Genomic DNA, 23,016 nt, shown 5'->3' with positions numbered 1-23,016 from the left:
GACAGTCAAAAAGTCAAAAAGCCTGTAAAAGTAACAAGGACTAAATGGGGACCTGTGCTTGTTCCAAGTCACTTTGTTTGTTAGCGCTGCAAGACTGATCACACATACTGAAGCCTTTAGAGAAGGCAACTAGCAGAGAGGGAGTTGTCAGCAGACGAGCAGACGAGCTTTGATAGTGTTTAGGGGAGATGAGGAAAAAAACTTTTGACTGTTTCCCTATGCTCCAGAGTGAGGTGAGAACTCCACTATGTGCTTTTTAATGTGAAGCTCCACTACAGGGGACACAGTGGTGGGTGACTCAGAAAGATTCAATCTAGGTCACAGCCACACAATTACTTCCCAAGTGGAAGCAGGAAACACATAACACTTAACTGAAAATTGTTATTTCGTCTGCACAACGCCATTACGATGATTCTTTGTCAACTTAAAACCCGTGTCACTGCTGCTATTGCTATTTATTACGTCATATAAAATAGTGGCACACTCACGACTTCTAAAGCCGATATGACGCGTCCTTGAAATGTTTTCACTCATGATTAAATTTGGCATTGTTGAAACAAGGAGCATAAAGCTGGCTCCTGAATAAAGGAGTGAGTCAAAAGTGGCAGATTTTTGCAGCAAACTATAATGGAACCTGATTGAAAAGAAAAATGTTCCTATTGTCATACGAATTGGAATATATATTTGGTGTCTCGTGTAGACCAGCAATCTTCACGCTTCGGCAGTAATGGTATTTTGTATTTTTACTTATTACAGCAGGACTGGCTGAACTGATAATGGATTTTTGAGATTTAGCCCAATAATCTCAGGTGCTTAGTTTATTTTTTATCTATCCACAAATAAATTGACAAAATAAAAGATTGGGGGACTACTTTCAAATCTATCAAGAATCAAGTTAAGGCCCCGTCCAGACAGAAGCAAAGCCGGTTTCGTTCCTCAAACAAATCTCGTACACACAGAAGCATTTCAAGACTTGTGTGTGTCCAAAAGAAGACGCTAAGGACGTTTAATGGCTGTAATGTATATGCCAAGTCTGGAGTGGCACTGTAGCGCAGCCACAGGGAGTTAACAGAAAGCGTAGAAGAAAAATCAGCGAAAAAGACGGACACTTTTTAATTTTTTTATTTTTATTTTTTACTTTATTGCAATCTACAGAGCAAACATGGCTTTGCATGTATCAAAACAACATGAAAAAGACAAACAGGACAAGTGACAATGGCAGGTGATTCAAATACAACACCACTTGTTGAACGTGGGAATAAAGAAGCAAAATAGTTTGCTGCAAAAGCATAAAAAAAGCTAAGGAAGCTGCGCAAAACGACTACTACACGGCTATCCGCCATTGTTGTTGACGGACTGACGGTTCGCGCGCAGACATGCGAGAATTGGAGCATATGACCTCAATCTGCGACAATGCGTTGTCATCGAGCTGCGACCATTACGTCATCACTGGAGGAGTATCCTGCATAAGGTGTCCAGACGGACGCATATGGGGCGCGTATTGAAATCTTTCCACTCTGGAGCCCGGTTTCAAAAGTTATCGTTTCAAGCTCCGTCATATGGACGGACGGCTTAAACGACCAGAAACTTGTGAGGATACATTGAAACTGGCTTTTGTGTGGACGGGGTCTAAGTATACACATGAGGCCTTGACTTTTAGTACTTCAGCACTTGTTGCCGTTCTAGATCAACCGTCCAAACACCTTCAAGGGCAGCCTCCTCTATCTGATTATGTACAGTAATACAGTGCCATGCCACAAGTAATCATTATTCCACATGAAATGACAGTAACAATCATACATATTTCAAAAATGTTATTCCTCAATGGCATTATTATAACATGAATGTAGAAACATTACAGGGCAAGCTGGGCTAAAACACAGCTATGCCTTACCTAAAAATGGTACTACCGTGCGCAATACAAAAGTGATATACCGAAGTATGTTTGTATCCTTAGATTGTGTCCATCTACAGTCTCTACAAAAATGCCCGCCAGCCCTAATAAAGGAGGAGGTTATGAAGGGCAATGTCAGTAGCAAGTGGTTCAGTGAAGAAAGGAAAAGGGCATGTCTTTGAAAGAAAACAAAACCAATGGCAGATGCATCCCATTCATTGTTGAGGTAGAGTGGGAAGCTTTTCCTCATAATGATATGTGTCCATTTACGATACAAATCTGTGTTACTATAACAAGTTTGGCAGAGTAATGGTCATATTTGATGCAGTTTATAACAAGTTGTATTGCCATTGTGTCAAGGCCGAACAGTCCTGTGTTCGCAAGGCTGTTTCAAAATGGCACATGGCAGACAAGGAAGGCGCTCTTCACAGGAGATGAGAGTAAAGTTACACAGCAAAGTCAAGACTTAAAATCCAAAGACCAGATGGAAAAGGATACCTCAAGTGATTTTCGGTATTCGATCGAGAAGAGGACTTGAGGAGAATTGTTAGGTACATTTACAACAACAAAAGGCTTGCCTGCAAGCAATGCAGGGCTTGACAAACGAGACAGACGTGCCAAAACATGATATCAAAAAAGTGTATTTGTCCTGAATGTCCTGGAGATCTTCCCCGTGGTGAGCCCGTGATCATCAGTAGATCAGCAAAAGTCATAAAGGAATCATTAGAAATGGAACCGAAATTTCAGTTGTACACTTGCATGGAATTACATTTCTGGTTTATTAATGATTCCAGACTCTTGCAGCTCTGAGCCGAACCATCGAGACATGGGAGCAGCACCCAAACAAAAATATAACTGGATATGGATAGCTTCTGTAAATTTGAAGCAACTGACAGACCATGATTATTGTTTGTTTTGTTTTATTATTTTTTTCCTTTCGGACACATTATTACAGGTTACATCGATCACATAATATAATTTGCAACATTGTCATCTGAAAGAAGGGCTGACGGGTAGAAGCCATGGTTTATTAATAACCCGTCCCCATCAATTCTTACTATACGCATCAGTCATATACATTGCTTATGAAAGTCATTGGTTCATATCGTTATCAATCCCAGACTTAAGTCTCCACACTCCTCGCTCAGTTCATCTAAAGTAATATCTGTGTGTAAGTTGCAGCTAGTACCAATCATTTGGAATTGGTAAATCGGTTCCCGGACGCCACCAACAAGGCCACTCAACCAGGCAAGCAGCCAAGGCGAGCACATGCTCGTTCACCAGTAGCGTCTTTGCTGATCTTGGATCAGCTTTCACACGTTGTGGCTTCCAGAAGAGTAGATCGGCTTGCATTCTGCCCATTGCGTATACAGTAATGTTCACTCCATTTTGATCAGTTCAGCCACCACTGTTGCCAGAATCCGATGATGCTTAGATCTTGATACTCCTGAGCGCTCAACAAGACCAGCCCACCCGGCGGAGTAGCCCCCGCTAGCCGCATCTCGAAACCATGTTTACCAACCCCATTGTAACTATTTACCGCGGATACATTGCAGCCACAATACAACCTTATCACAACAGCCTTGCATGTTACAACAAATGACCAAACTGAAATAGAGCCAAACAATGTTTACGTTCTTACAGGAACAGCAATACATGTTATTAATGCAGGGGTATAAACAAGAGTTAACCTTGGCAGTGTCAGCAAGTAATCATATGCTATATTTCCATTATTCAAATCATGAGACAGCTCCAGTTTTGGGTTAATTAGTAATATGTTACAATAATTTCATTTGGGTAAGGCATGATCCACAATTTAATGATGTGAGTTACTGATAGCAGTTATTGTCTCTCAAACTCCACCAATTCTTCTACTCTTTTCATGATCTGCATTTTCTTCTGAGAAGATGAATCTTCTTTTGTTTGGATGAAGATCCGACAGTCTTTTGTCCATGTGATCTCGATAAATCCATTCTTTCTCATTTGTCGCGCCCTTCTGGCAATGTCAGCATTTCGTTTTGTGAGATTTTCATTGACGTAGACATGTTTATCTTTAAACAACTTGTAGCTATCTCTCAAAAGAGCAATCTATTTCTTCCTGTCAACAAACCTGATCGGAACTGCTGGTGGTCGTGTCCCCCCAGTTGGAAGCGAAAAGCACATCTGTATGTGCGCTGGATCCACAATTAATCTCAAATCTCTGAGTTGAGTTGTCATTTGCTGTTCGACAGTCTCGTTCGCTGAAGCTTGGTCAGACTCAACTGCACTTGTGCTGACCCCAGCTCTCGCCCGAGGGCCGCGGCGCGGTTTAATCTGGATACCTGTTAACTATCACATCGTTAATTCAAAGATTCTGCTCAAAATCATCCACTTTTTGTTCCAAGGTGACAATGTGTCAATCTTTTTCTTGTGTCTCTTTCTTAAACAGCTGAATTTCCTGCAGAAATGGCTCTATGCTCTTTTTCATTTCAAGTATTTCGATGACCATTTTTGCAAGATAATTTATCTCCTCAATTTCGTCAGCTTTTTTTCCGCCAGGCATATTGCAACAATGTAGTTAAAAATCCCAATGTCAACAAAATAGTTAGAATTTACAAGCGAGTGCTGGAGAAAGTACAGATGTGTCCTTCCTCGACAGATGCGTCCCTGAGGACATCACTTCCCGATGTCCACTGTGGACATAGCCTCCCTGTGGTGGTCATGAATTTACACAAGAGCTGTTTCTTCAGCATGGCAGGTTATAATTCAGATTGAATTTGCATGGTTTTGTTCAAAGTAGATGACTTTTTAAGTGTGATCATTTTGCCCTGATAAATATACAGTACTCCCTTTGTTACCTTTCTGTCCTCTCTTTTCCACTACACTTTAAGAATTCCATAATTTTGAACCATCGACCAATACTACTTTTTTCCTAGCCAACTGACAGTCCATTTTCAGTTTAACCTACCTATCACAACTGGGGCCCGTGGATTGGACCTCACACCGGCAAGTCGAACAAGGTGCTTAATACGGAGCATGAAAAGGTTCATACATGTAGGCACCCTAAAGAACATGTAGGATGCAATATAGCAGAGGACAGGCTTTTGGACAGTGTCCGATTGGAAGGTAAACAGGTCTACGTATTTATTTCTGTTTTATCCCATTATAGAGTTGACATAGCTGGTAGTTTAAACCTTAATTTTAATCATCTATTTATAGCTACATGCTGTACGAAAGCTTTGCAGAGAGCGTAGAATTGATTCTAAAGGTTCCAAAATGGAATTGATTCTGCGGGTGAAGGAAGAAATGAAGACTCTAAGCAAATATGATAACATCTTTCAGAAGGTTTGGGGAGCATCTGGTAAGTACAACAAGGGGGAAAAAAAGAATGTCAACAATTTTAATCTGATCTCATTTGATGACTACTAGTAATTTAGTTTTTAAATATTTACATCTTTGCAAAAGAACTGCCGGCAACTTCAGAGTGCCTGAAACGACCCAACGGTGGGATGGTTAATTAACCATGGCTCACCACATGTTGCAGCCCGGGGCCATGTTTCATTATTAAGGGTGTATTTAGATAAGAGAACAAGTTTGGTCCGCTTGTTTGGTCTGGACCAAAAGCTGACTTTATTTTTTTGTTTTGTTTGGTGTGGTTTGTATTCACACTGTGCTTATTGCAAGTCAACTATATTGTGTAAACACATCAACACGTGTGACAATCGGTGTTGCACGCAGAGCACACACCCCAAAATAGAGGAAAACGTTAATTCCTAAGTGCTGCATTACTGCTCTGCATATTTGTGGTGTTATTAGAAGCAAAATAATTGAGAGCATCACGGGCAGCTCGTTCAACAGTGGTTCCGCAACGCTGTTTCGAATTTTGGGACAGTGTCGTCGATTGTGCTCAGTAACGCAAAGGAGCAGTTGTGCTCTGCGTGCCCCAACCCAAAACATACTGGCAGCAGCGTGGCCAAACAGAGTCCGAAGAATTATGTATGAATTTAGGACAAAATTCACTACCGGGCAGTTTTTTCCCCCCACAATGCTTGGCTACGGTGGCTTGTTCAGCCCAAAAAGACATGTGTCCTGCAGTTGGTGCGCTTCGAAAGCAATTTGTATTCACTCTTGAAGCAAACCAAACAGAATCTGTTTGGAAGTGGGCCACAGTCTGGTTGTTTGACCCACACCAGGATTTGTTAGTGTGTATAATTTCACACCTGTATAAAAGGTCCAGACCAGCGCGTTTTAAACACTATTTAAACAGATCATTGTTGTTCAGATCACCCTATTTCTAAATGGCTACAACTCATTCGATGCCTGTTAGTACATCGTGTTGTCTACTTTGTGTGAATTTACCTTATTGTGAAAGTCACATTCCAGTTAGTTCACCTTGGTTAATTCCTGCACATTCCGCCCCTCTAATTTCTGGTGTCAACATAAATGCATGTCCTCAGGAATTGGTGTAAAAAATGTTATGAAGCTAGTCAATCTGCTTTACCTCACCTCTATCTATCTATCTATCTATCTATCTATCTATCTATCTATCTATCTATCTATCTATCTATCTATCTATCTATCTATCTATCTATCTATCTATCTATCCTCCATAAAGTGTTGCCTTCAGGAACAGTCTGAAACAGCTTCCCTAATGCAACTCAAATGAACTTAAATCTATCTATCCATCTATCTAGTGATGCAGCGTAGTGCACCAGTGGTTAGCATGTTCACAGTTCTTCTGCTTTGGATTTGAATTGCAGGTGTTCAGGCTCCCTTAAGTATTCCAAAACCACGCATATCAAACAGCCATAACACCGAAAAGACCAATATATGTCATATACATTTTTTTCGTTTGTTTGAATTATTATTATTATTTTTACATTATTGGAATTAGAGTAATCCAAAAGTAATTTATAAGTATTCAAGTTACACTACTTTAATATGATTGCATTTTGATTAAATTACTAATTACATTTTTAACAGGTAATTGTATCGGAATACATTTTAAAAGTAACCCTCCCAACCATGGTTGTGGGGAATTTGTGTGAAACATTGTTGTACTGTTGTTGCCTTAACTACTGTATTCTTTTGTAAACCATCATTTCGGATCTTCTGCTATTTTTGCCTCTATGTAGATTGTCATTATACGCTGGATTACATTTCCACAACACCTTCCTTGAGATTATTTTACTACTGAAAATCCAAACCGTTATCTCTCGTTCGCCTCTATTTCCCAATTTAAGGTCTAATTTTTGTTTGCTTTTTTTAATCCCCTCGCTTCATCAATAGCACTTTTACAGCTCACAAGCAATGTTACACCTTCAAGCACCCACAGTGCACCAATTGATATTCTCCTCACACTTTTGCTCTTTCACTTTTGGCACACTATGTCTGCCTCACCCCCTCTCTTTCTAACAACCCACTTTGATTATTCTAATCACACAATCATATATTTTCCTATGTCTTGTGAATTCATCATGTTTTATGGATATATTCTACTGATGGTTTAACACAAAGTTATGTATAGCAGCTGTCACAGTCAACACAAGTCAACATGTAGTCAAATTGTCAGATGCAATATGAATATGAAATGTTTGATTAATAAGGGCACAGAGCTATACGAATTATAAGAAGCTGAAGCTGTCTACTGAAAGAAATTACTTGACATTAACAAACATGAGATTTTGTTCTCTCAAGGCAGGTTACACAGAGTGGAAACATTCAAGCCAATTAAATGTGTTAGTGTATAATTACCTCCGGTCATTGTGTCAGTTGATTACATCACTAGACTGTTTTACTGTTGTATTTCATGGAAAATAAATAAATAATATTACTCAATATGCTTTATATACATATACAGTATATATATATACACATATATATATATATGTATATATATATATATATATATATATATATATACACACACACACACACATATATATATATATATATATGTATATATATAAACATTACTCAGTATGTTTGCATAAATGACTTAAAAAAAAAAAAAACTATTCCATTAAGCTGTTTGGAATCAGACTTCTATGAATATCGCGCTCTATTGAGACACATCTTCAATGATGTGCCAAGATCTCATCCACTCCCGAGTCCCTTCTGCCGACGAGCTTTTTAACCACCTCAATGACTTCAACCCCAGAGCAGGAGGGCCATCTCAGAGATGACAGACTCTGCCTTCTCAGGGGAAGGCATGTCGGTGGAATTGAGGCGGTCCTTGAAGTATTCTCCCCACCTACTCACAAGGTCTCGTGTCGAGGTCAGTAGTACCCGATCCCCACTATGCACAGTGTTGATGGTGCACTGCTTACCCCACTCAACACACCCGCTGGTGGACCAGAATTTCCTCAAAGCCGTCCGGAAGTCGTTCCTTATGGCCTCACTGAATTCCTCCCACGCCCGAGCTTCTGTCTCATATACCTGTGGAGGTATGGAAGTGTCTAGGAGAGGTAGCAGTAGAATTTCTGACTGGGTTGTTCAACAGGATCTTAGATAGTGAGAAGATGCAACTGCAGAGGAATTAAGCTGATGAGCCACATAATGAAGCTATGGGAAAGAGTAGTTGAAGCTAGACTGAGGGCAGAGGTGAACATTTGTGAGCAGCAGTATGGTTTCATGCCAAAAAAAAAGAGTACCACAGATGCAGTATTTGCTTTGAGGATGTTGATAGAGAAGGTCAAAAGGAGCTGCAATGTGTCTTTTTAGATCTGGAGAAAGCTTATGACAGGGTGCCCAGAGAGGAACTGTGGTTTTGTATGAGGAAGTCTGGAGTGGCATGTTCAAGTGGCAAATATGGCACAACACCCCTTACTAGAAAAATGAATTTAAAGCTTAACTTTAAATAAAGCCAGTGTGCAAAATATCCAGTTAAGTGCATTTTACTGATACTAAAGCTTGTTAAGCACTTTAATGATTTATGGAATTATTTTCACTTGTGATAATTAAATCCAGTGACAGTTTCATTTCAACGGATTTGTCAAAGAAACCAGTGGGTGTCAGAACTTGAATTTCTTCTCAATAAGTGATTCATGTGTCATATCATTCTGCTGTAAGGCACAAAAGGTGTGATTGGAATTCATTTGGAACATTTGTGCAACAATGAGAAATAAAACACTGTACACACAGGGAGAAGTGGAAAAGTACAGAGTATAAACCGGAAAAGATGATACAGTACACAATAGAGTTTTTGTTGGTCTTCACACATTTATTATGAAAATCACAACCAGTCAAATCTTGCTTCATCAGATTTTCTCAATAACTGCACAGCACGGTATACGAGTGACCTAAAACTAAATATGCTATAATAGTATGTCACTTCCACGATACTGGTGTCAGGAAACCTGCAACTCAATGCCAAATGTGAATACAATTGATGTTGTCCATGTCCTAATGGGGTGGGGCGGGGTGGTGGTGGTGGGTGGGGGTGGGGGTGGGGGTTGCAACATTGTTAGGTCGTCGACCTAATCTTCCAGGTAGTATGGTTTGTTTGCGTGCATGTGTGTGTTTGTCTAGCAAGGATTATATCAGGTAAATTTGGGATTTATCTTAATGTGGCCATGCTTGTTTTGGCTTCAACAGAATAAGGGGTCATGTCAACATTGCTGTGGCAACCCAATCCACTGTGGGTGGAGGTGATAAGGGAATTATGGGAGAATGAGCAGTCTAATCCTATTAATTTGACACTGTGCATACCCTTTATTTCGTCTTCCCCAATGCGCTTATTTTCACAAATTTCTCTTCTTGCTCAAATCAGGTATTATTGCTATGTTCAACCTTTTTTGAATAAGTGCAAAATAAGTGGGCACAATTTATAACATTTGGCTTTTTTTCCGAAGGGAAATACATATGTAAAAGAGTCTGGAGAGTCTTTCGGGGGAATCAGACACTGAGTACTTGTGCTGTTGAAAATATTTAGCATCTCATGCATGCCAGATCCATCACACTAGCATCTATTGAAACTCAAACAGAATTTGCTTCTCCGACTGGTCGCTGAATCAATGGAGGCTGGTGTTTGTGGATCTCACTCTGCTTCATCTACCCTTCCTACCTTCCTTTAGTCTTTCTTCTGGTTTCTTGAGGTCTCCCTAATCTGTTGGAATTGAGATGTTTCTGGGATTGGTGAAATATTCTGGATTTGTAACTCTGTGGGTGGAAGGTAGTGTCTGCTTGGTTCTGGATTTCACTTTGTTTCATCTTTCTTTTCTTTGATCCTTCCTCTGATCTCCTGACAGCTTCACGACTCTGGCAGAACTCTGAAGTATCCGGTTAAGGTGAAGGGTTTGGGATTTTTAATATGTTTCAGGTGAATTAAAGAGCACAAACTCAAACACACACCCGCACACACGCACGCACGCACACAAAAAAAAAGCAATGATGATGATGATGACATGTTGACTCCTGGCTGACGAATGAATAATACTGAGGTCTCTCTCTCTCTCTCTCTCTTTAAATTTTTAAAAAAATATATTGCATTTTGTTCAACAGGTTTTCTCGCATATCTGGTACTGAAATTGACATATTTTCAACTTCCTCATAAACAAAGCCAATTTGTTGAGAAATCTGCCTGTTTTTTTCCCGAGTGAAACAAGATGACATAACATCTTTTATAGGTGGTATTATATACACTATCAGATGTGTTTCTGCCAGGTATGGTACAAAGTTTATCTGCCAGGGACTAAGCCAGCTCATGACATGCTCTGCTTCAGAAATTGCCTTTCGAAGCAGTGCCTTTCAAACTATTACACAGCAAAATAATCAGTCTGTTTCCACCCATTACACACTTGAACACACCATCACACGCCCAGGCTGCACCTAGCAACTCAAAGCATTTTCAGCTTTTATTGACAGTCAGATTGATTAGCAAGGAGCTGCTCGGCTCCCATCCATCATTCTGCAAGCGCAACCGAGACATAAAGTAGAGAGAGAGAGTGATACTAATGAGTGACAGAGCTAGAGAATGACACCAGCAAGGCCAGCTTCATCAATCATCATCATAAAAAAAATAAATGTTGGAGAGACAGCAAAAGAATGAGGGTTTTGGGATTGGCGATGGAGAACATAGCGGGACTACATTCATCAAAGCTATATAGCAGTGGACATTAAAGAAATGTACTCAAACATCATCTAATTAAATTTATTTTTGTTCTCCACAAACTCATGGTTGAGGAGAAGTTATTTTGGCTACACTTTCAGATGTCAAAGCTCCAGTTCATCTTTTACAAAACACCCGAATTGTTCATCTGTGGGCAATTAACAGTTTTCACATTTTCTTGGAAACATGATAGATGCTATTTAAAAAGAAGATATTGATGGCAGAGCTGAAGGTATTTTGGAATAAATATGCAAAGTTAGCCAAAGTGCGATTGATCAAGTGGAAGGATGTTCTCTGAAAGCTGGTTATGCACCTGTGAAAGTATGCACAACAATTGTCAGAATATAGTGTGTTAGTGTTAGTCTTGGGAAGGAATATACTGCATTTCAAACTGTTATGACTGTTTTGGATTGGGTCATGGGATCATGAAATTGTTATGGCCTTGGATTATATCATTCCTTGTGATGATGAGGTATTTGTCGGTCTTTTTTTGTTTAGTCATTTTTATTTTGTAGTTGCTACACAGTTGGTTGATGGGGTCATGAAGTCACTGTGTTATGATGTTGATGTAATTTGCTTATGCAGTTATGTCCCTTATGATAATGTATGATGATGAAGAATTAGCCACTCTTAGTTTGTTAGTCTGTTGCAGATACTATGTCCCTTGTGATGATAATATGATAAAGGTGTCAGTGTTATGCAGTTGCTATGTGTCTATATTAGTCATTTTTATCAAAGAGGCCTTTATTCTGCCGCATAGTACGTACATTGCCCTAGCAAGTGTTACTTAATCATACTTTTGTCAGTAAGCAGAGGTTCTTTAGCCAATGTTCCGCTCAGCACGTTGAGTTTTCTTCCATGCAAGCTGTCTTTCATGTGTTCTGCTTCCAGCCCTGCTCTCTGTGGTTACTTTGTACTTTTGAATTCGGCATCCAGCCTGCTCAAGGTACTTTTACCTAAAACTTTTCTGTCAAGTTTTTCTTCGGGGCCATCTAAATCCAGTCCTGTTCTGTTGCTACTTAAATTTTTTATATATGACAACAATATATAATAATAATAATAATCTCCCAACTCCCATGTCTGTCTGCGTTTGGGTCCAAAATCCTCATCTCATGTAACACGAACAATTTAAGAGTATAAAATGAATGTATATACTTCAACTATTTAAAAGAATACCTTTGTATGAGTCAAGTCTTAACAGCTACAAATGTATCTAACACTGTTACTGTGATAATACATATTTAAATATGCTGAATGTGGGAGTAAACATGTTATAATCATCAAATTTCAAAACTTCATTTTTGGTACAACTCTATTAGTGTGTGTAAATGGGAGGCATTCGTGCACTTGGTAGATTGTCACTTTATTAAGTTTAGTGAAGTTGAGGCACAATAGTTTACGGGGCCCTGCCACATCAAATATGGGGGACACACTCATTACCAGAAAAGTACTCAAAGTGGAGTAAACAAAAATTCTTTAAAGGATAAACAATTTCAGACCTGCACTGTTTGGTCCGCTTTAAACGGACCAGAGTTTGTTTCCCACGCTGATCCGGACTTTTTGTGCAGGTCTGAATACACACAAACAAATCCTGGTGCGGACCAAACGCACTCGGTGCGGTTCGCGTCGCAGGCTGAATACAAACCACAGCTAATCTGCTCCAACTGCAGGACATATGTGCCTTTTTTGGGCTTAACAAGACACCGTAGCCAAGCATCGCAGGGGGGGAAAACATTCCCCGGTAGTGAATATTGTGCTAAATTCATTCATAATCATCTATATTCTGTTTAGCCATGCTGCTGTCAGCATGTTGTGGGGGCGGGGCACGCGGAGAGCAACTGCTCCTCCGGTTACTGCACGCAATGGACGACGCGTTTCAAAATTAGAAACAGCGTCAACCTCCATTGAATGGGCTACTCTTGATGCTTGCAAATATCTTCCATCTAATTACGACACAAATATGCAGAGCAGTAATGCAGCACGTCGAAATTTCATGTTTTCCTCTATTTCCGGGTTTGGTTATGCCTTCAGCCCTCGTTATTTTTGTCCAGTGGGAGCACAGATCGTCACGCGGGTCAATGTGATTACGCAATATAGTCCACTTGCAAAAAGCACAGTGTGAATAAAAATAATAATTAAAAAAAGAATGAAAAATGTGCTGTAAAATAGGGCAAATTTGTTTGATATATGATTTTTTTTGTAATTCCCTCTCTGCGTCAATCTGAGGTGGAACCCCAAACAGCAGTATTGTACCTTTACTGTGCCGATTGACAAGTTTATTTTTTATGTACTCAAACAATACAAGGTGATAATGATGAGCCTGGCATCATCAGTTGGAATGTTATTAAATCTTAATAAGGTTCAAGCCTCTTGTGGTTGTTCATGAAATTCACAAAAAGCAGTTTATCACACATGGATAAGAATATGCATGCAGCATATGTCTGCAAAATTAAAGATGGCAAGGGGGCACATAGACAAAACTGACTTATGCATAAATGTTTAATAGCCGGGGCTCGTAAAATAACTATGTAGAAGTATTTGGGTATTACATAATATATTCTGTTTAGTATTTCCAGCTGTATCTGCTTCTCAGGAAGTCATCTATGGACCCCGGGGATGCACTTTGTGGAGACATCAATATCTGGACAAGTCTAGCAGAGACAATTTAACAGTACCAGGGGGCCTTTGTGGCATACTCCGCTACTTCAGGTGACCCTCTCGCACCCCCCTCCTGTAGCGTATTCATTGACCTGGCATGAGGCAGTTGATAATTAAACACCCTTTTGTCCTCTTGACAGATGTCCAGCATGGGTCCTCATTATGTTGCTGCAAAAAAGAAAGGGTTCACTCCAAAAATAATCAGCCACTTTGCAAGACTGTCTTGATTTCCAAAGGTAGAAGCACATCTAATATCATCAGTAAGCCTACACCATTCATATGTGCATTTACCTGTCATTTAGTCTCATTCAATTAGTAAAAAGCTAGTTTTCATTTTTGTGATGGGGCAAGTCGAGTCAACAGTGTTTGGGACGGATCTGCGCCTCACTCAGCGTTTCGTAGAATATACTACCGTTCCAAAGTTTGGGGTTACCCAGGGTATTCTGTGTTTTTTGTCAATTTCTCACATGTGCTAACATTATTGCACAGGGGTTTTCTAATATCCATTAGCCTTCTGACACAATGAGCAAACACCTTGTACCTTAAGAACACTGGCGTGATAAAACCAGACATTTGCAGCTACAATAGTCATTTACCACATTAACAATGTATAGAGTGTATTTCTAATATTTTCATTGAAAAACTGTGCTTTTCTTTAAAAAATAAGGACATTTTTGGGTGAACTTTTGAACGGTAGTGTCGCTGATGCGCCCTGGCATACCCGACAATAAATTTGGTAACAAAAAGTAGATTCATTTTTCTGCCGCAGCAAGTCTAGTTTAGCTCGTTTATGAATTTGGTAGCCTGCACTATGCCTTGATTAGGCATTCCAGTGTATTCTATAGCACGCCCCTGACGCATCTTGCAACCTGCTGACAAGAAGTAGACTCAATTTTAGATTCTCTAAAACCACGTCTACGTGGTGACACGTTGAATGAATTTGGGACAATCTCTCAATAATTGAAGAAATCAATTAATTGAATGAATTATCAACATCATCTTAAAAATACTTTTATCAATAGTACCCCCTGACTGCATGGCACACGGTGGTGGGGCCCTTTAATTTAACAGTGTTCATGCACCTTGCGCACGACGATCTCTTGCATAGACTACAACGAGTCTCGGTGCATGTAGACCAGGAGTGCCCAACCTCGACTGTAGCCCACGGACTGATCGCAAGTCGACCGCAAGGAAAGCGAGAGAGAAGAGCGAAAGAGATTTGCTTATGTTATTATATTATTTTTTATTATTATATATTTTTTGTAAGAACTGCCCCTGCGGACCATATTACACATTCACTCAAAAAAGTATTTAAAAAATATATATATCTTATGTTACCTTTAACCCAAGGTAGCGTGTAAATAAATCTGAGATTCTGAAGGCCATTAACAAAGTGCAACTTTCCCGCAACGCCACTACAACGCAATGTAAAGGAATGGCTGTGGATGTACAGGAGCAGCTGTGGAAGGATATTGACAGATGTAATTTGACGAGTGGACTGACATTATGGATGTGGCACAATTATGTGTTTTCATCAGGATGTTTTTTGAAGACATGAGCATCAAGGAAGAGCTACTCATCATTTTACCATTAAAATGATTCACCAGAGGTGAAGATATTTTTAATGCTTTCATGGGATTTGTTGGTGAGACAAAGCTGCCTCTCATCGAGCTGATCTCCATCACAACTGACAGGGCACCTGCTATGACAGCAGAGAGGCACATTTTTGGCCAGATTTTCAGAGCTGTTGCCTGATATCAAGGGCTGATTGACCCATTCAAAGCATGTGGATTAGCATGCAAAGTTAGAAGACCACCAGTGGCTGTTAGATTTATCATTCCTTACTGATCTGACGAGCTCAATGACTTGGATTTAGAGTTGCTGCAGGGAAAGGATAAAGATGTACTCAACATGGTGAGTTTAGTGAACACGTTTAAAAGCAAGCTACAGCTGATGCCAACCAGGCTGCAGCATGGCAACCTGCACAACTTCCCTTACATGCAAGCAGAACTACAATGTCAAGGAAAATGTGTGACACAGCTTGACAGTGCACGTTATGAGGAACATGTTTGAAGCATCTTGTCAGAGTTTGAGAGGCGTTGTACTGACTTTGCCTCAATTGAGCCTGTAGCTAGCTATATGTGTTTTCCATGGAAATCTTTGCTCTTCAGGATGACATTCTGACCTTGCAAAATATCATTTAGATCAGTGGTCCCCAACCTTTTCTGTACCACGGACCGGTTTAATGTCTGACAATATTTTCACGGCCCAATCTAAAGGTTTAGCTGATAAAAACAAAATAAAATGACAAGAAAAAAACTGTGGTATTTTCTCTATAATGATAATGAACGTAAATCTACTGTGTAATCATGTGCAACTTTATTAACGGTGTCCGTAACGTCGCACCAACAACAGAACATCACATGAGCAACATCGTTTCTGCCCCAAAACAATGCAACACACTCTGGTCGCTAGGGTAGCGTTTAAACATACCTTCAAAATAGAGAAGGCGTTTGTGGTCCATCTCTTCACAAAGCTGTTCAAACAGGCGCGAATTAAGGGCGTGTGCTTTAATGTGGTTGATAACTTTAACCACATCATTCAGTACGCCGCTCAGTTCCTGTGGCATTTTTCGGCTTGCTAGCATTTCCCTGTGAATGACACAATGCGTGGACTGGCATTCAGGTGCAACCGCCTTGATCCGAGCAGTTAAACCAGACAGCCGTCCAGTCATGGCAGCAGCTCCGTCCGTGCATATGCCGACACAAAAGGACCATTTCAGTTTTCCTGACATATAATCATCTAGCGACTTAAATAGTTCTGCAGCTGTAGTTTTAGTTGGTAATGACGTGCACACAACATATCTTCGTGCGTATCCTCCTGATAAAGATATCGCACATAAACAAGAAGTACTGCCTTGTTGTCAATATCTGTTGACTCGTCAACCTGGAGCGCATACCATGGTGAATTATTAATTCTCTCCAACAGCTGTGTCTCAATGTCCTCTGCTATTTCCTCAATGCGCCGAGTGACGGTGCTCGCTGAAAGAGGCACCTGTGCAATCTTTTTAACAGCAGCCTCTAGGAGTTCACGGCAAATGTCTTTAGTGGCGGGTAGGATAAGGTCTTCACCAATAGTGAATGGCTTCTTGGCCTTAGCAATACGGTTAGCAACCAAATAAGATGCTCTCAGTGCACTTGCCTGTGTGGACGTGGTGGCCATCAGCAACTTCTTCTGCCCCTCATGTTCACGTTGTTCCAAAGGCTTGTCTTTTGCTGTGGGGTGCTTGCTCTCCAAGTGGCGAACCAGTTTTGAAGGCTTCATCGCCTCATTAGAAAGCCGGTCACCGCATATTACGCACAGCAGGCTTGGTGCGTGGGAATCGCCCGTGGCGATAAATCCATATTTTAAATACGATTCTTGATACTGCCTGTTAAAGGCAGCTTTCCCTTTTTTAGAGGGTCCAGGTTCCTCTTCTGTCCCTTCATTGGACCGTTTCCCCTTCGCAAAGAAACTTTTTAAAGAAGTTTGTTTTTTGCTCATTTTGCTAGCTTGGAATTAAATTTAGCGTAAATTTAGGGTCCGGGGGGTGGCGGAGGTTGGGTTGTGGTAGGTGGCGGGCGGTAAATTTGTGGGTGGAGTGGGGGTTGTGGACCGGTGGGGTGCCGTGTGGGCCTGCTGTGCCCCGTTTTGCTGCGTTGGGCTTGGGGTGAGGGACGTGTTGGGTGGGGGGCGCTCTGGGCTCCTGGGTTTCCGAGGGGGCCTAGGGGGGTTGTGCCCTGGCGCTAAGATACAATACAAACTGAGATGGACTGAAGGACATTTTTGACTCATAAACATTAGTTTGAAATGACTAAATGTACAAGTACTGCTTGTTTACCTTCAGTCAGACACAGACATCAACATAAATGGCACAATGAGATTTTCAAAATAGTAAATGTAGGCGTACAACATACATTTACACAGATTTACTTTTTCAAAATTAATATTTTGAAGGCTTGCCTGCTTCAGTTGATGAAACAGAACTCGTCTAAAATTCATCTAAATAACAGCAGCAGATGTTCCACAACAATGACCTTTTTTTGGTACTGTGATTGAATTTCTATTTTTAAATAGCCACATCCGACTGGGGCTTCTGCTAGCTGTAAGATGTGGTTATCCGTCAAGCTTCACGAGCCGCTGTCTTGTACAATTATTGCCACATGAGCAAGAAGCAGAACCTGTGAAACATTTTTTTTTCTAGTCAGCCCTTTGTATTGGACGGCTGCCAGCAAGAACAACATTACATAATATAGCTACTGTATTGTCTCGCTTCTCACCTTCTGATCAATCCCTCCCTTTCTGTCTCCCCATTATTTCATTCATTCTTTAGTATTTATTTAACCATTAAAACAGATGGTCAAATTGACACAACATAATGTCCCTTGCTATTTTATGTTCTAGCATACTGATCTAGTCAAAGTCTGCTGCAAAATGCTCGAGATATTCTGGTTTTAGACTATTTTGTGTGCTCTACATGATGTACACTGACATAATTTTTGTGTGTTCTTGCCAGCTCATTTTACTGCCATTTCGGAGGTTTGTGGGTGCATCTGTTTATAACAAAATATATTTTGTAATTATAATAATTTGCAGACTCTGTATCAGTCTGTTGGTGAAGAAGGAGATGAGTGGAAAGGCGAATTTATGGCAATTTACCGTTCCATCTACGTTCCTACCCTCACCTATGGTCACAAGCTGTGGGTCGTGACCAAAAGAACAAGATCCCGGATAAAAGCGTGCAAAATGAGTTTCCTTCGCAGGGTGTCCGGGCTCTCCCTTAGAGATAGGGTGAGAAGCTCGGTGGAGGGAGGGACTTAGAGTCGAACTCTGCCAGGTTGAGAGGAACCAGTTGAGGTGGCTTGGGCATTTGGTTCGGGTCACCTCCCTGGAGAGGTGTTCCGGGCTTGTTCCACCGGCGGGAGGCTTCTGGGACGACCCAGGACACGCTGGAGAGACTATATCTCTCGGCAGGCCTGGGAATGCCTTGAGATCCCGCCGGAGGAGCTGGTTGAAGTGGCTGGGGAGAGGGAAGTCTGGCCTTCCCTGCTAAAGCTGCTGCCCACCCGACTCGACCTCGGATAAGCGGTAGATGATGGCTGGATAGTTGGATAATTTACATTCCAAAAGGAAAAAATAGTTTTTATGCTGCTGTATATTTGTGTGCGCATGCATTACACCTCAAACATGTCATGTGACTGCTCCTGTTGTCTGTTGTTGAATGTCAGAAGAGCAGGGGGAGGGAAATGAATGATAACACAATGTTCCTTCCTGTGAGTGCAATTAACAAGTCACTATTAGAAGTAATTCATCAAAGCACTTGAGCAGTAACTTTTAATAGAGTGACTGCTTTGTCAGCAGGGAGCTTTTATTACGCAGCCCAAATGAAATCTTCCATTTTGTAGCCAATAGGTCAGTTCCATTTGTCATGAATATTGTGTCAAAATGTTGTCAACTTTACTACTGAGCTTGACGGATTATCCATGAACAAGCAGTAACAAAAGTTACACAATTACATAAAACTTCTCTCTTTGTTCTGCCTACACATGCAGTATAAAATATGAGTACATTTTTACAACATTTTGTTGTAATGCTGCATAATATTAGGTTCCTGTATTGTGATTTATCATGGAATAAAATCAAAGGGCGATACTTTGGGAGGATTATGGTTATTTTTCACGCCAGAAATGAATCACAGTACATGCATTGCTGCACACAGGCCCCATACACACACACACACACACACACACACACACGCGCACACACACACACACACACAAACACACACACACACGCACACACATTTTTGCCGGTGGCCTATTGTGTGAGAACTGATGTCCCACAGAAGATAAAATGGCCCCCTCTGGATAGAAGGAGCTTCACTTAATTTCTCTCCATTCCCGCGTGTGTGTGCATGCTGTGGGTAAGACAGATAGCATACCATTACTCTGCTCCTTTAACTATCCACCTCATCTTCTTTCACTTATTTCCTTGTTTTCCTGTCACCACTGTCACATTACATCATTTGTAATCTTGTCATCACCTTTCAGTCCTTTGCCTCATGCCTAATGACCCCCAACTCAGATTGCACTTTTGAAAAGGAACCAACTGATTTTTTATTTTCATTTTACTCTGCAATTTTTCCTCATGACTCCTCCCTGCAGAAACCACTATTTTTAACCTCAGTCTCCATCTTTTCACCCTCATAATCTACATTTTGCTACTCTGCTTACATTTCTATTAATTTTTTTCTGTCCACAGTATCTCCGTCCCTCCATTGCTCCACTCCACAGCTTCCTCTTCTACCACTCCAGCGGGCTGCCAGAGCCAGTTAAGTGTTGTCCTGCAGCTCGTTCTTCTACTCTCAATCACATCGCACTAACATTTACTTTTTAATTATTTCCATTAATCCATCATGTCTTCCTCTTGCTTTTGCTCCCTGACCCGACGACCCCTCAGCTGAACTTTGGGGGCATCCATCTTATATTGTGAAAGTAAGAAAAATCGAATTGTTACTTGGATTTAGGAGTACATTTGTTTACTGTTACACTACAACAATTAAAGGCATTCTGCAAGCCAAGATAACGAGTGGGTCAAATGGTGGCTAGCACTCAGATGAACACATCTGACATAATCATTAAAATGGTAGGAGAACAGTCCATGACCTCCATCCTCTTAGGACTCTGTGTGTGTGGAGAGTACAAATGCAAAGAAAGACCAATTGGCAGAAAAGATGATGATGGTAGCATAGCTTGCGGTGGTCCAAAGTGAATGGCTTCGGGTCAGAGAACGGAATCCAATGGTGTAGGCAAGGAGCAAGGCACCAAACGATCTGAGGATTCAAGGAACAAGGCAGAGCGAAAAAAAAGAAAATACTAGTACTTAGCAAAGGTACTAGAAAATTGCTGAAAGTATAAATTCGGGGAAGAGCGTGTTGATCTGGCAACGAGGTGGTGTTCGGGACCAACTTAAATATGGCACTGATTAAGATTGCTTGCACCTGATCCCAGCACCTCTCGACTCTCCAATCCTGCACAATGGCACACCCACACATAAGGAAAAGGTTGGGACGGGTCTTAAGGGATAACTCAAGACCAAATCAACTTTTTTTTGCTGATAAACTGTATAAACTGGTGTCTAAAAATGCTGTCTACATGTCCTGGTCATTACTTTTACATTGTAGTGCATGTTTGTTGAAAGCTTGAATTTGGGGCAAAAACCGTGTGTTTGGCGCCATCTTCTGGTAACACACTGGGATTTGGCTGTTTGTCCTGTCATTACACCAGACGATACGGACTACGTCACTTGTTCCGCATGACGTAGTCGCCCCCGCCACCCACCCCGGCTCATTTCTCGTACACGCCTCCTTAAACGGCTTCTTAATGAGTTGCTGCTGTCAATCACAGCCAGACCACGCCCAACCGTCTCCCCATTCGCAACCCAATGGTCCTCCAGCCAACACCGCCTTTGAGCTCAAATTAAAAATCTTAGTGAGGGTTGGAGCTGAGTCTGACTTCCTGTTGAGTTATCCTTTAAGGAGCAGGCCCAAGAAACCTGACTGGGCGGGTACGGGGGCTTGTTCATCTGCTTGGTATGCAGAATGGTGGAGCTTGAAATACTTCCTTGGGTTGTTTGTATTGTGATATTTATTTGAAATGTAGATGGACAGAACAAAGTTTGTGTGGGGTTAGCCAGAGAGAAAAGACAGAATAGCGAAAAACAACAAAAAAAAACTGAATAATACAGTTTTTGACTACTATAACATTAAAGAGTTCTTATCTGTGAAGAAGGGCATTATCTCATCTGTGAGGATGAATACTGTTATGTTTTTCGATTTTATGGATGTGATAGTGATATTTTCTAATTGGAGCTCACATTGTGTCAATAAAATCCCAAATAATTTGCCGACCGCTTTTGTCTTTTCACAGGTTGAGGTAGACAAGAGTAGGAATGTAGGTGTGACTTTTGATGACGATTGGTCACTGATTTCAGACACTGGGTGACAACAGAACCTGACAAAACAAGCCAGGAAATAAGGCCCAGGGGACGACCCAGGACATACTGGAGAGACTATGTCTGTCAGCTGCCCTGGGAACGCCTTGGGATCCCGCCTGTGGAGCTGGTTGAAGTGGCTGGGGAGAGGGAAGTCTGGGCTTCCCTCCTAAAGCTGCTGCCCCTGCGACCCGACCTCGGATGAGCGGTTGAAGATGGATAGATGGATAGATGAACGTGCCAGAGCATGTCAGTCAGTGTTTTTGGAGCAATACAAGCGCAATATCGTCCTGAACGGGGCAAAAGGGTCTACAGTATGCAGTGGAAGGATATGCTGTATACATATTAAATTATGCAGAGAAGTGGACTTTACAACTATTGATGCTAAATCATACAGGTTTCAAGATAAGTCCAGTACAACAATGGCGTGTCTCTCAGCAAGGAAATTGTAATCCCAACGGTTCTTTACTCTCAGGTAACACAAAATGCTACATCAAAGATGAAAACAAAATAATTTCAAAGTGCCTGTTACGATGCTATGTTCACTTTGTGTAGATTGATGAAACCTCACAGAGCTCCTGAAATAACTTCAATTTTATTATCAGTATTGCTTTTTGCACACAGTGATCCAAAAAGTCCATCATATAAAGTTAAGATTTTGATCTGGAAAATGCCTATCATTGGTTTAGTTGTCACTCTGCTCCTTCCTGTCTTATCTCTGACTACCTATCATCACTTTTCATCTGATCCTCAATCAAGTACGGGCTCGACTGACAAATGATGAAAATCTAGTAGCAGAGGATGGTGGTGGTTGAGGTGGATCACTTGACTTCGATCTGAGGAATTGTAAAACAAGAAGGGAGTTGTATGACACAGTAAGAATCTGGAATCATCCTGTGTATTTTGTAAGACTTGTCCCAAAATTTGCATCATGAACTATATTACAAAGCTCTTCAGTATGTATGGGCTTAACTTTAGGCAGATTTTATTGTCTCTATGTACAGTACTAACACATTAATTTTAATACAATCTTGAATTGTAATATATCATATAATAATACATACATGCCACGAGACAGGAAGAAAAGAAATGTGAACGAAACATATTTCGCTATGGCCACTGGGAATAAGGATTAGTTAAGTGTGTGTGTGTGTGTGTGTGTGTGTGTGTGTGTGTGTGTGTGCGTGTGTGTGTGGCCAGTGGAGGCCAGGATTGTTGTGGTTCGTGTTCACATTATCTCATGTTTGATTGTACGTATGTAAGGTTGGGAAACGCTGGGTACACAAAACGGTGTTATTATAGTCTAGTGAGGTCTGAATTCCAACTCTCAGTTGAATTTGAACAC

General features: G+C 40.9%; 1 long non-coding RNA gene across 6 annotated transcripts; it reads left to right on the top strand.

Annotated features, from left to right (window-relative positions):
• Positions 1-11,750: 11,750 nt before the first annotated feature.
• On the top strand, positions 11,751-22,366 carry LOC144056403 (uncharacterized). Of its 6 annotated transcripts, none has more exons than XR_013295075.1 (5): positions 11,751-11,928; positions 13,576-13,691; positions 13,781-13,876; positions 19,525-19,602; positions 19,941-22,366. It is a non-coding gene; the product is annotated as an uncharacterized LOC144056403 (long non-coding RNA). The 6 variants fall into 6 exon arrangements; XR_013295079.1 differs by lacking the exon at positions 19,525-19,602 and having other exon boundaries at positions 11,753-11,928; positions 19,941-20,173; positions 21,672-22,366; XR_013295073.1 differs by lacking the exon at positions 19,525-19,602 and having other exon boundaries at positions 11,753-11,928; positions 19,941-20,173; positions 21,608-22,366.
• The last annotated feature ends 650 nt before the right edge of the window (positions 22,367-23,016 follow it).

The sequence above is a fragment of the Vanacampus margaritifer genome, chromosome 1 (assembly GCF_051991255.1).
Source record: "Vanacampus margaritifer isolate UIUO_Vmar chromosome 1, RoL_Vmar_1.0, whole genome shotgun sequence".
Taxonomy (NCBI): domain Eukaryota; kingdom Metazoa; phylum Chordata; class Actinopteri; order Syngnathiformes; family Syngnathidae; genus Vanacampus; species Vanacampus margaritifer.
This window is presented reverse-complemented; position numbering and strand designations above follow the sequence as displayed.